Source organism: Schistocerca gregaria, chromosome 2 (assembly GCF_023897955.1).
Source record: "Schistocerca gregaria isolate iqSchGreg1 chromosome 2, iqSchGreg1.2, whole genome shotgun sequence".
Lineage (NCBI taxonomy): Eukaryota > Metazoa > Arthropoda > Insecta > Orthoptera > Acrididae > Schistocerca > Schistocerca gregaria.
The window spans coordinates 123751613-123765043 of record NC_064921.1 but is presented as its reverse complement, the minus strand read 5'-3'; positions in this window follow the sequence as shown (position 1 = coordinate 123765043).

Below are 13431 nucleotides of genomic sequence, written 5' to 3'. Positions count from 1 at the left end.
TCATGCACATCCTGTACTTTTCATGGTCGTTTCCAATCATGGCTTTGTTTCGAGTCATCATTATTCTGACTGGTTTGATGGAGTGTGCCACGATTTCCTGTCCTGTGCCAGCCTCTTCATCTCATAGTAGCACTTGAAACATATGTCCTCAATTATTTGCTGGATGTATCCCAATCTCTGTCTTCCTCTACAGTTTTTATCCTCTACAGCTCCCTGTAGTTTGTGAAAGTTATTCACTGATGTCTTAACAGACGTCATACCATCCTCTTCCTCTTGTCAGTATTTTCCATATATACCTTTCCTCACCGATTATCCGGAGAACCTCCTTACTCTTTACGTTATTAGTCCACCTAATTTTCAACATTCGTCAGTAACACCACATCTCAATGCCAGTGTCTGTCATGGCCTGTGACTGTGTGTCCTACGATAGTCACGCATGGCCTGTATTTGTTATAGCCTGTGCTGGGAATGGTTTCTGATTTTCATGGCCGGCACCCATGACGGCCTGTGCCTCTCATAGAGTGACTATTTTTTGACATATGCATACTGCACTCTGTGCCCATCACAGCATGCATTACTACTGCATCCTACATGACCTGAATCGCTAATGGGCTCTGCCAGTAATGGCCAATGCTTCTTATGGTTTGTGCTATTCGTGGGAAGTGTTAGTCATGGATCATGATTTTCATGACTTCGACCGACAACAGCCTGTGCCTTTCATGCATACCCTGCACTTGCTATGTCCTGTGTTTGTCATAGTCTTTACTTATCATTAATTGTCCTTGTCAGGGGCTGTCATGCACTATACTTGCTTGATAAGCGTGAACTGCTGTTCTTATGGTCCGCGCCAGTCATGGCCTGCACTTGTCACCACAATTACATGTCATGGCCGTGCTGTCATACAATGCTTTTACTTGTTGTGGCCTGTGTTAGTAAATGTGAAACCCCTCCTTAGAAAATTTATGAATAACTATGCTGATAAACATCTTACGTTATTTGATTTTCAAACAGCTGAGCAGAACTGAACATACTCAGACATTTCTCTCTTCACTTATTCTGACCAACACTAAACTGACACACAATATTTTTAGCGCAACGCAATCTGACTTTCAATAATCCCTACAAAAGAATGGCTCTAACTAATAATAACCTATACCTTTCATGAATCACTTACCTCACAAAAGTCTTCGTTACTCGAACTACTGCAATTCAGCGGTCACCAATACTGCCAGTTAAATAAAAGATTATAACTACTGAAGGCACTAACTACTGATAGGCATAGTTAGCAAGTGAATGATTTTGATAGAGAACAAACGATGTACTAACCTTAATAATATTCAAGTCATCATATATATAATTATTCATGATATCCAGTATTACAAATTTACTGTTTCTGATGGACTCACGTCAGATCGTCCGCTCTCAAAATTCTGTCATCTCTCCCCCCCACATCCACCACTGCTGGCAGATCACCTCCAACTGCGAAACGCTACGCGCTGTTCACATCCAACTGCCCAACACTACAATAGCGAATATTCCAACAATGCAAACCAGCCACAGACTGCACGCTGCACAGCCAGTGATTTTCATACAGAGCGCTACGTGACGTTACCAACATAAAAACCTAAACAGCCTACTTACAAATGATCCATGATTGTGATAGCCTGTTCTCCTAAAGACCAGTTCGCGTCATGTACCCCTCACACGACGTATATGTTATGGTCTGTGCCCATGACACCCAGAATGCCTCATAACTTCCCTGCCATCCGTCATCCACCACGACAGCCTGCGTCTGTAATGACTTGGACCATTCATGTCATGTGCCAGTCATAACCTGTGATAGTCATGCCATGTACTTGTCATGGTCTGTGTTTCCTATGCATAATGTGTACATTCCACAGGCTGTGCTCACAATGTACCTGGGTTACGTGTCCATTTGGGTTTTGCACAGTGGGACAGACATTAGAGGATCTATTCTTCCGATGGCGGGACACAGATTTGTGCCTCTGTTATTTTTTTACTATCTGATGAAGTTTCACACACGTCCTGTCACTGAAATGCTCTGCGAAAGCTCTAATCCTCTTCAGAGTCTTTTTCTAATACCACAGAAGAAATGAGTAGGTCCGTTAAAAAGGGTTGGTCTCATATTCCAGTAGCACAAACTTTAAAAAATACGTCTCTACATAAGAAAATTTGTGACACTGTCCGCTACACCTTACCGAAAACAACAACTCGATATATTTAGTGGTTCGTCATATATCTAGGGTGCCCTGCCTCAGCTGTCTCACCTTGTACACAACAATTTCATTAGTAGTTTTCAAAATCTTCCTATTTCTCCGCTTTCGAAAGTTAATCTGATTGATTTTAATACTAAGTTCAAACCTAGAACCAACGATTATAGTAGCTGTGCCCACTGCACACCGGCTACTTCCAGTATACAGCAAAGCTGCTACTCTAGCGGTCTTCAATTGTCTCCATTTGCCCCAACGATACAGCACTCCATCCTGGCAACCAACTACGCACCACACTCACTGTTAAATGTTGTGCACATTACGTTACTATCCTCTTACAGAATATAAACCTATTTGTATGCCTCCATAATCTCCAAAAAAAAAAATACATTGGCCACCTGTTCCGAGTAAATGGTACTGTCGTCTACTACAAGATTCACTCATTTTTTCCGTGAAGTTGCATTGTATAGCCTAACTTCATTCTAACCCTCTTCAGCATACCCCACCCATATGCCCCCAACCATCTCACAAGGGCGCCAAGATTGTTCCCCATTATAACGAGCCTCAAAATGCTTCCTCAAACAAAAGTTTTCTCCAGTTCGCGCCCATAAAGTCAGGACTCTATATGCAAATATCACTGTCGTATCGTGAGTCACTGCATAAAACCGCTCTGGATTTCTAGTTTTTCAATATGTCCCTCAAGATCGTCTCTGTTTGACCATCTGCAGAAAAACACAATCAAGCTACAATCAAATCAAGACCGCCATCTAAGTATCACATACGTTTCTTCATCTTTTGATGTATTTCCAACTATTTTATTTTAAATGTATGTTTATTGTTAAGAGCAGACACATTACTGTTGCCACATCATTCCGTATGATGAAATTCAGTTACAATAACGACATGAACAATGATAAACCACTTTTTAAAAAATAGTCAATTATGCTCACGTCAATTTACTTCAGTGAAGCTCATTATCACTGCACGCCAGCAGTGAAGATATGAATTTGAATACTACCATTTATGAATATTGTGGATTTTATCTTGTACCCGATTCCCGATTGGGTTTTACTGTGAAGAATGAAATGATAAAATTCCTTCCGTCAAGATCGATCCTTGCATTAACGTTCATGAGATTTTAGAACAGGTACACAACATTCTGAATGAAGTTTTTCAATATGCAATATGCGGGTACCGAGCTTTACGTAGCTTCAGTTTAAAGCTCACTAGGACGGACAAATGAAATTCTGTTTGGGTGGATGATGAGTTATTTCAGTACGTTTACATGGGCATCCAAATCTAGTTTTCTATAAACTGATTACCAAATACCGTTATTGTACTTGCTCATATAGAAACTCCAAGATCGTCTTTAACGTAGGTCTGAGCGTCTTGGGACTGATGCTGTCGCATCTTCAGCGACGGTGACACTTTGTTTGCTGCCACAGTCGCTACTGAGCGATGGCAAAATAAATCTGCGGTACAACGCAACGAGTCGGTAATAAAGCTTACAAGTTCCGATTTCACAATTTAGTTAACGTTGAATTGTCAGATGTTTGGATACATACACTTGCGTGACGAATCAGAGCTTTCTGGCGTAGAATCTTGGACTTTGGGTTATTTTCTTACTTTGCTTGGAATCGAGTAATCACTCATACCGACAATCGAGGGAGGGCTTGTGTCTTACTTTCGTGTTCCATGTAACAAAAATCCTTTTTCTTATTCATTGCCAGTTTGATCTTACCTTCTAGTACTTCAATGGAATATTGTTAACATTCTTTTAGATGTTTCTGTTGTGTTCTTCCGTATGGTCCACTTTTTTTATAATGCGTATTTCCTTAAGCTTTTGTAAAGTTGATAGCGTTTTGAAACACTGAAACTCTAATATCCTGGTTATCATCCTCACAATCTACTTCCAATGATTAGTTGTCGTAGTTCCCGTTCTGGTCTTTATCATCCATCCACACGGTCTACCTAGTTCTCTATTTATAGTCGGCCGATAATTCATTACTATTTTTGGCAATCTATTTCCTATCATTCTCTCAACATGATCCTTCAATTTCATTCTCTTCTGTTGCATCTTGTCATTAACTGAAGAGATTTTTAAATCTGGTCTCATCATTTTATTCCTCACTTTATCCATTTTATTATAGACTCTTACATATCTTATGAAATTCATATCTGATGCCTGTATATGTTATTTTTCTCTTTCTGTTACAATGATTCGGAACCTTACAAAAGAGTAGGGGCAGCCATAACTAAGAAATTTAACTCGTGTCTCCTATCTCGTTCTTCTCCCATAAGTTCTTCCAATTGTTCCGCCAATAGCTTGATATTTATTATCCTTCTTCTCAACGTATTTGTCGTAGTTGAAACTAATATAACATTCTAGATAAATGAGGTGGGATACTTGTTTTAAAATTTTCTGATTTATTATTATTTTCGATCTGACCAGCTTCTTTCCTTTGAAAGCCATTATCTTCGTCTTATTTGGAGACATAGTCAAGTTGTAATACATCATGTGTTGCCTCAATCTACGTGAAAATCTTTGTAAATTGCCTTTTCTTTCCTGTATCATTACCTGGTCATTAGCATATACACAGTATTTAATGGTACATTAGTGCCTATTTTAATTCCTTTCCACTTCATAACTAGCTCATCGATATGACATAAAAATAGACTGCGCACTTGTTAAATCGTTGATTTATTAAAAGTTATCTGATATTTTCGAACGTGAAGAACTATTTTATAGACTCTTTATGGTATTAATAACTAATTTAGAGAAACCTCTTATTACCAATATGTGCCACAAAAGAGATCTTCTTTACATTACCAACGATTTTCTTACAATCAGTAAATGCTGAATGTGTTTCTAAACCAAAGTCCCGACGTTTTTCTATAATCTGGATAATTGTAAATGTATTATCATTACACGGATGTCCCTTTCTGAACTCTGATTGTTATTCTGTGATTATTGCATCAACGATAGTTTGTAGTCTTTGATTCACAACTTTCTCATAAATTTTATACCTTGCATTTAGTAAATTTATTCCTTTACAAATGTCTATATTTTTCGTATAGTCTTTCTTAAATATAGAAATAACTTTAGCTGTTTTCCACTCGCCAGATGCGGAACAGTTCTCTCAACAGGTCTTTAAAAACTATGGGAACCAGAATTCTGAAATGATTCCTCCATATTTCATTCATTCAGCATTAATGCCATCTAGGTCAGTAGCTTTTCCATTTTTTGTAATATCCTGGACACTGAACTTAATTTCGTAGTTAGATTTTGCGCCTCCCCTTAATTGTACACGGGAACTCTGTCACCATAACACAAAAGGTCCTCGATTCTCATTACATTAATTTCTTATTAGGCGGAGATCTTACAAGCGTTTCCACTGCACGACACTTTTGTGATAACTGGATTCATGTGTGTAGTGTGTTTCATGAGGGTCCAGGCATGTCAACTATTTTGATCGATCTTTGCTTCGAAACCCAGACGGTGCCTCGCAGTTTACAAGCCGGATATTTTTAGAAACTTCTGTGAATGCGTTCAGGTGCCAGTTCTAAGCATTTTTGAATCGCCAAGAAGGCTGTAGCTTAAAAAAGCCTGTTTCTTTGTAACAAGAAGGGCGTTAAGGTCCCTGCATAAATTTACCAGGACCTAAGGAACTTGGAGACGTCCTTCGGTTATCAGAAACTCTTCAAACTGGTCACCTAAACGGGACACTCCACCCAGAGCGAAGCATAAGAACTGTAAACCGCACCAGTCCATTTTCTTTGCCTTGGGTAGAGGTTCTGGCAATCCGCCTCCAGTTACTGTACAACTTGCCATGCTCCACATCACTGAAAGCTCTCTTTGATGATGAGTTCATGAGCATGCAGCGTGATCGAACGAATGAATGAAAGAAGAGTGAAATCGAAATAGCTCTTTAGCCTGCAAATCTGGCTAAATTATTAACTTCTAAGGCTACCCTTCCTTTTAGTGTGAAAGGCTCTCGAACACAGTGACTGATGACAACACAATCTTTAACGTTATTATGTAAGCATGAATGGTAATGGTCTTTACTCGATCAGAAGTTTTCTAGCCATTATGGATATCCAAAAGATTTCAAGAACAATAATCTTTCACCAGTGGTCACTTCTTACTTGTTTCCAGTGAAACGTCCCCTTTGAAAAATTATACAAGACTGTGCTTAAACTGACACTCAATATTTTTTTTAGCGCATCGCAATCTGACTTTCAGTAATCCATACAAGAGAATGGCCCTGACTAACATTAACCCACACGTTTCACAAATCACTTACCTCACAAAAAATTTCGTTACTCGAACTACTGCAATACAGCGAGCGCCACTACTGCCAGCTAACTAACAGATTCAAACCACGGAAGGCACTAACTACTGATAGGCATAGTTAGCAAATGAAAGATTTTGATAGAGAACAAACTGTATTTACTTAATAGTCATAATATATATATATGTTCATGACATCCATTCTTACAAATTTCAAAACTCCGCCATCTCTCTCCCCACGTCCACCACTGCTGGCGGCCCTACCTCCAACTGTGCAACGCTACGCGCTGTTAAAATCCAGCTGCCCAACACTACAATGGCGAGTATTACAACAATGCCAACCAGCCACAGACTGCACATGGCACAGCCAGTGATTTTCATACAGAGCGCTATGTGGCGGCGGCATTACCAATAAAAAAACCTAAACAGCCTACTTACATAGCCCCCATGCTCTCCACAAAAAATTTACAAATTGTTTTGGGCAGTGACCAATACAGATTTGAAAATTTTTTTCATAATTACAATAACAAAGAAATCAAATGCACACACTTATCGATACAATGTTGGTCAAAAGCTAAAATTTTCTCAAAGTCCTGATCATTCAACAAAGTAAAATTGCAGTGTTTTTCTCAAAGTCTGAGTAGTAAAAGAAAATGCACATGGAAGTAGTGGATTTCCATGCAGTCTTAAAGAAGTAGTGTTGTCCTTCTGACGGAAAGTCAGTGCCGTCTCTTGACATGCAGACAGGTAATGGGCCACAACAGAGCAAACTGACAGCAGAGTCAGTCGAAGTTTTGAAGAATATTGGTAGGTAGGTCAACACAGAGTAGAACCATTGTAGTCCTGGTAGAGATTACGGTATTGGTGGGCCACCAGAGATGCAGACCCACTGTAGACCTTGTAGAAATAATGGTATTGGTGGGCCATCAAAGATGCAGACCCACTGTAGTCCTTGTAGAGATGGCCAGCAGCCATCAGTTGCGAATGTGCAGGTGCACAATCACCCTCGAAGAGTCTTGCGAAGAATATAGCAAGTCCATAAACCACCACTTGTGCACTCACAATTTTTTTTAGATGTCCTTGGAACGAGCAATGCTGTTATCCAGTCCCTTGCTGAATTATTAACACAAGTGCAAACACTATCAGTCCCTACTTCTCACATATTGTCCATATAGTGTGACCAACAGAAACGTGTGGAGTGAAATGTAACTTTCTAGTTACTTAATTCGATGAACTGGTGTCAATTACAATTTTATAACATAAGAATACAATAACAAAGGTACAAAATACATCATTAAAGAAGATACAGTACAGATAACAATTGTAATAACACAGACTTTACAAGAGAATAGAAATAAACATATACACCAATGTTACAGGAATTATGACGTAAGTACATACATAAAAGATCAGAATAACTTTTGAAACATCAGTTTCACACATGAGCATTAGAACAAAACACAATAAATAATGTGTAAACATCTTTACGAAGTAAATAACATGTTATTATTGCAAATTATATTTGAGGATAATAGTATTCCTCATCATAGTGAATGTAGCTTAGTATTAGAAGAAAAAAAATTCTGTGAAACAGTACACAGAGACAGGAAGAAAATAAATACACAAGGGTACACAAACACATAGTGGGATAACACAAAAGGAAAGGACACGGTTTGTTTTCAGGGCAATATTTGGTACTGCAGTCCAACCCAAAACTTCAATCCATACATCATCCCTCTTATGTCAACATTTGCTCCCGCCAAAACAAAATCCTATCCAAGCATGCTTTCTGTATTCTGTTCACATCCTCTTTCAAAAATAGTTTTTCTCCACTGTGCACAACTTTTTGGCCACACCATTTTCTTGTAGCTTCTCAATGCTTTTGTTCCAATTCATCATAGTTGGTTTCTTATATAGTCTACCCCCTCTTAAGCTAACTTAAAATCTACTGAGCTCAGATGCTAAACTAAGGGACGAAGCAATGCAGCAGCACAAAACAATTAATACAAACAGCAATGAAAAAAATGGAAGTTGTCAAAGCAGGCAGCAATATTACAACTAATATAAGGCAATTAAATAAATGGAAGTTGTCAAAGCAAGCAGCAATATTACAACTAATATAAGGCAATGCGCAGCAAACAAGAAAAATAAATCCGTAGTAAAACTGGCTTAACAGAGTAATACAAAGTCAAATTCAGTAACATTATGCCTGGCAAACAGCAGCAGCAAATGCAATAACTTATATCTAAACATGACAAAGTTGAAGAAGAAAAAATATTACAGTAAAAATGTTTAATACCTATGTCACATCCTAACACTAGAGTGATGCATCACGAGAACATACACTAGCAGATAAGTTACCAAATCGTAAAAAAAATTATTTTCGCAATTCCTGTGAAGGGAAATGTCTATTTGTGCTCTCTTTTCTAAGAAAGTACATCATAAAATGATTCTTTACTGGATCTGTAGACATAAAATAGTGATATTAGTACATCTATTAAATTTTATTTTAACCAATGCTGCAGTGCAGATAGAAACTGGATATTAAACAAAATGAGCAATCTCTCAGCTAGAAAGACAATAGATATAAAATGTTTCTCATCATTTCATTTCAGTAAATATCATAAATTAAGAGCTTCACAGTGTAATCATATGTTTTCAAGTTTGGGCGTGTCGTATTTCCGATGCTTTCTACAAAGGAATGTCAATAGCGAGGTTAATGGCCTTCTTTTTTCTCCACCTGTGCCTCTGAAAGGCACACACTAATGACTTTTTCTCAAGGCGGCTGGCACACCTGGACGCTCACAACGCATTACGTCACAGTCACTTACCTTTCGTACCGAAATATTTACGACAGCAGTTTCCACTACAGTGACAGTCTCATACAAAAAAAAATTCACAGGTCAAGAATTTGCGTTACAAATCTGCAGAGACAAACTCCTTTAAATATAATAGTGTCCAAAAAAATTTCGCCAGCACAGTGATACATTCACGCATATACACACATTTCATAACTCTTAAAGTACGACTCTCTGTTTCCAACATCCTTTTTCACAAACCAGAGTCCCTAACCACTACTCATTATTCCTTACCTTATTACACATATACATATTCGTCGACACTTCTTCAATATTTCATCATAACAGATACGTAGCATAACCAAATAACTCATATAGCATCAGCTTAAACATACCTCAGCAGCATAATTCACATCGTCGTCGTAATAGTAACATCATAACACCTCAGTCAAATCTCAAAATCGTCGTAGCTTCCTTCAATAATTTCAAAATCTAAAAGAAAATTCTCTGCTCATGTCAAAAGTGTCATCTACCTCAAACGTACTTTAAAAATCATGATCTCATACCAAATATGTCATTCAAAGCTCTCATAGTATCACAATGGTTCCAAAAAAATATGAACATTTCACAAAGTACAGACAAAATACAATTTCATAAGTGTGAAGTTATCCAACGGTGTAAATACGTAAACATGTGTCACTGATGTAGTAAAATAAATATTTGTCTCTCTCAGTTAAATGATCACGTAACTGTATAATTCTGTGTTAGGGAAATATGGTATCAATGTGTAAAGTTGTATAAGCAAATACCATATTAGCTAGGGCTCCTTGTGCTTGCCACACACATGGTACACAAAGTAAGCGTGTACCCCCTGAGGATTAATGTAATTTTACCCTCAGATGTTACAGATTACAGCAATGGAATGAAATGTATCACGAAAAACTTTCTTTGTAATTCAACAATCTTGAAAAATAAATGGTTTAAGTACCAAATTAATCACTCAAATTCGTGCTCTGTAGTGCTAAATGTGCGTTTTGCTGCAAGATAATTCTGTGGAACTGTCGTAGTTATCGTCCTCTGTAAGCAAAGTTCTGCTAAAGTCATTGTACTTTCCTCATCATAAACGAAAGTGAAATGCTTTCCGTGTAGATATCGTAGTTATTACGTACCTTACCGTGATCAAGAAAGTACTATAATGTAACGTATTGTTGTGCTACGATAAAGGCTGTCTCATTGTAGCTATACCACAAAAATTACTACTAAAACATGTTTTACTTTCCAAAAGAATTCAGAAAAACTGTACAGATATAAAACAGAAACACCTCAAAAAGCAACAATGTAAATCGTGTCACATATTAGAAGCGTCATGATATAATCGTGTAGCTATCAGACAAACCAAATGCTAAGTCATCTTTAATCTCACCGAATGAACTTCAAATAAAGAATGTATTTTCAAGTAAACCAAAATGTTGCATTAAAATCTCATAAACAGTATATGTTCCAAGTATGTAAGCCTTATAGTCGTTACGTAATCGTGCAACTAACAAGCAAGAATGTACAAATAACAACACTGTGTCGTCTGTTCACTATAACAATACATTCGTAATTTCTGTTTAAATATGTTCCTTAGGTTCCAGACCGGATAGTAAACTTCAAACATTGTTGCATATTAACAGTTTATAAGTCTGACAAAGGATACTGGTAACGTGAAGTGAACAGTTTTTTATGGCAAAGACAAAGTTAAAAAGCAGATTATCTTTCAATAAACGGTTTTACATGTGAAATGTGGTGTAAACCTTTACTCTTCCTACTACTCAGAGTTTCAACTTGAACGCAATTATCATGCGGTAAACGTCGGTAAAGAATACTGGAGTTTTTCTCAAGGTTAGAACGTATGTTATTTTTCTCTGAGCCAGCTGGCGCACGTGGCTGCCTGCGCTGCGAGTCATTGTCTGCTACCTCTTTGTTGACGTGCGTCGTTATTGGGATTAGGAGACCTAACTTCTACAAATTCTCCTTGCCGAGAGGGCCCAGCTCTGTTTGAATCCCGCCAGTTCTGATGAAATTCCGGTCTGTCGTTATGATTATATCGTCTGTCGTCATGTCGGTAGTTCCTGTAGTTTCTTTCTTGTCGGTTAAGTGGTGGAGAATTTCACCCTGAATTATCACTGCACTGTGGACCCTTGCGTCTGAAATTATTCTGTCTGCCGTGATAATAATAGTTCTGGTTGTCATATTGTCTGTTTCTCTGATTGTCTCTGTGATAGTCATTACCGCAAAGAGGTGATCTTTCCCTGTAATTATTACTACTCTGTCAACGGTTGTCATACGGTTGGTGTCTGTTTTGGTCACGATTTACGTTGTACGAATAGCCTTGTCGTGTATTATTTCTGTCATCGCGGAATTGTGATCGGTGTGACGTGTATTTGTTGTGCTCCTGTTTTCGTGTTCCGCGATTGTCAGTGTCAATTTAGAGTTCTTGTAACAGTCCCTGAAAAACTTCAATGTCCTCTTTGCAACGTCCTGCCAAAATAATATGTCTTAAATGTTCAGGCAATTTGATTAAGCAAATGCGGATGAGTTCTAATGGGCTGTATGGGTTTGAAAGATACTGATTCTTATGTAACATGTCTTCAAAATATTTCACAAGACTGGAATATTCAGATTGTTCGAAATGTTTCATCCTTATGATGCTATGTTTTACTCGGTCTTGTGTGGCTTGAGACCAATATGCTGAGAGGAAGGCATGATAAAATTCTCCTTCACTGTGACAATCGTGAATGACCGATCGCATTCTTGCAGCTGATTCATTCTCCAAGTAGCCACACATAAATTCTAACCTGTGCTCCAATGACCAGTTGGGAGGAAAACAATGAGAGAACTGATGGAGCCAAGCTTGTGGATGAATGTCGTTGCCAGAATTCTTACATGTTTTGAATTTACGTGATGTAATGAGCAGCTTATAGCCAAAATCATCGTGTCGGCGAGTAGCATATCGGTCATTGTTACTTCGTTTCGGCGGTTCCATCTCAAAATTCGGTGCACCTTACCAATTTCTTTCATAATTTCCGAAATGCCCAGTGTTATTATTTTGTAGCTGTTCCGTATTTCTATGTCCCTCTTCCCGTGTTGGAGCGCGAGTGTCCTCTGAAATATGTAATTTTTGTATTACCTGCGTCAACTGATCTTCTACTTCTCGGATTTCTCTTTTGTACTGTGTATTGATTTGATTTTGATTCTGTTTCAATTTTCTAATTTGTTCATACTCTTCAGCGTCAGTGAAGGCTACAGGTTTTGTGTCATTCAGATCATCATCTACCTTTGTAGATAAGTTAGTGAACTGATCTGAAAGTTCGGCTACTTTATCCGATAGTGAAATTATTTCCTCTGTGTATTTTTCTGAACCAAGTTTTAGAGTGCCCATTTGTGTTGAAATCGTATCTACTGTGTCCTTTAAGTATTCCTGAGTTTTTGTAAGTTGCATAACCGAATCGGTAGATGCAACTGAGTCAATTTTAGCTTGCAAGGTCTCATGATTTTCATGAACAGCAGTTTGCAGTTCTTTTATGGCTGCTTCGTGATTCTGTAATGCATTTTCATGTCGCGAAAAAATAGGTTGAAAATGCTCACAAATTTGTGTTTTTACGTCATTACAGACTTTTTGACATTTCGATTCAATGTTATGTAACTCATTAGTTAAATCTTCACGTGTTTGTTCAAGTGTGGTGTCTAACTTCCGAAGATTTTGTTCCATTGTCTCTAACTTTTGATGATTTTGTTCCATTGTGTCTTACTTTTGAAGCTTTTGTCCCATTTGTTTCTGATTTTGTTCCATTTGTTGCATTAATTGCAATAATAATCTATTAGTGTCTGGAATCTGTTTCTCTATGCTTTTTGGTAGTGCATTTTCACCGGCAACATTCATATTTTGACAAGCAGAAAATGTTTCTTGACTCATTTGAGAAAACAGTGAGGACCCGAAACCTAAGTCTACAGTATTCGCAATATTGTGTTCTGTCATTTCGGATTCCTGAGGCGAGCTGTTGCTGACCGATCGAGCGATAATGGTTCCCTGTTCACTACTTGAATCATTGTCTATACTATTATTTAC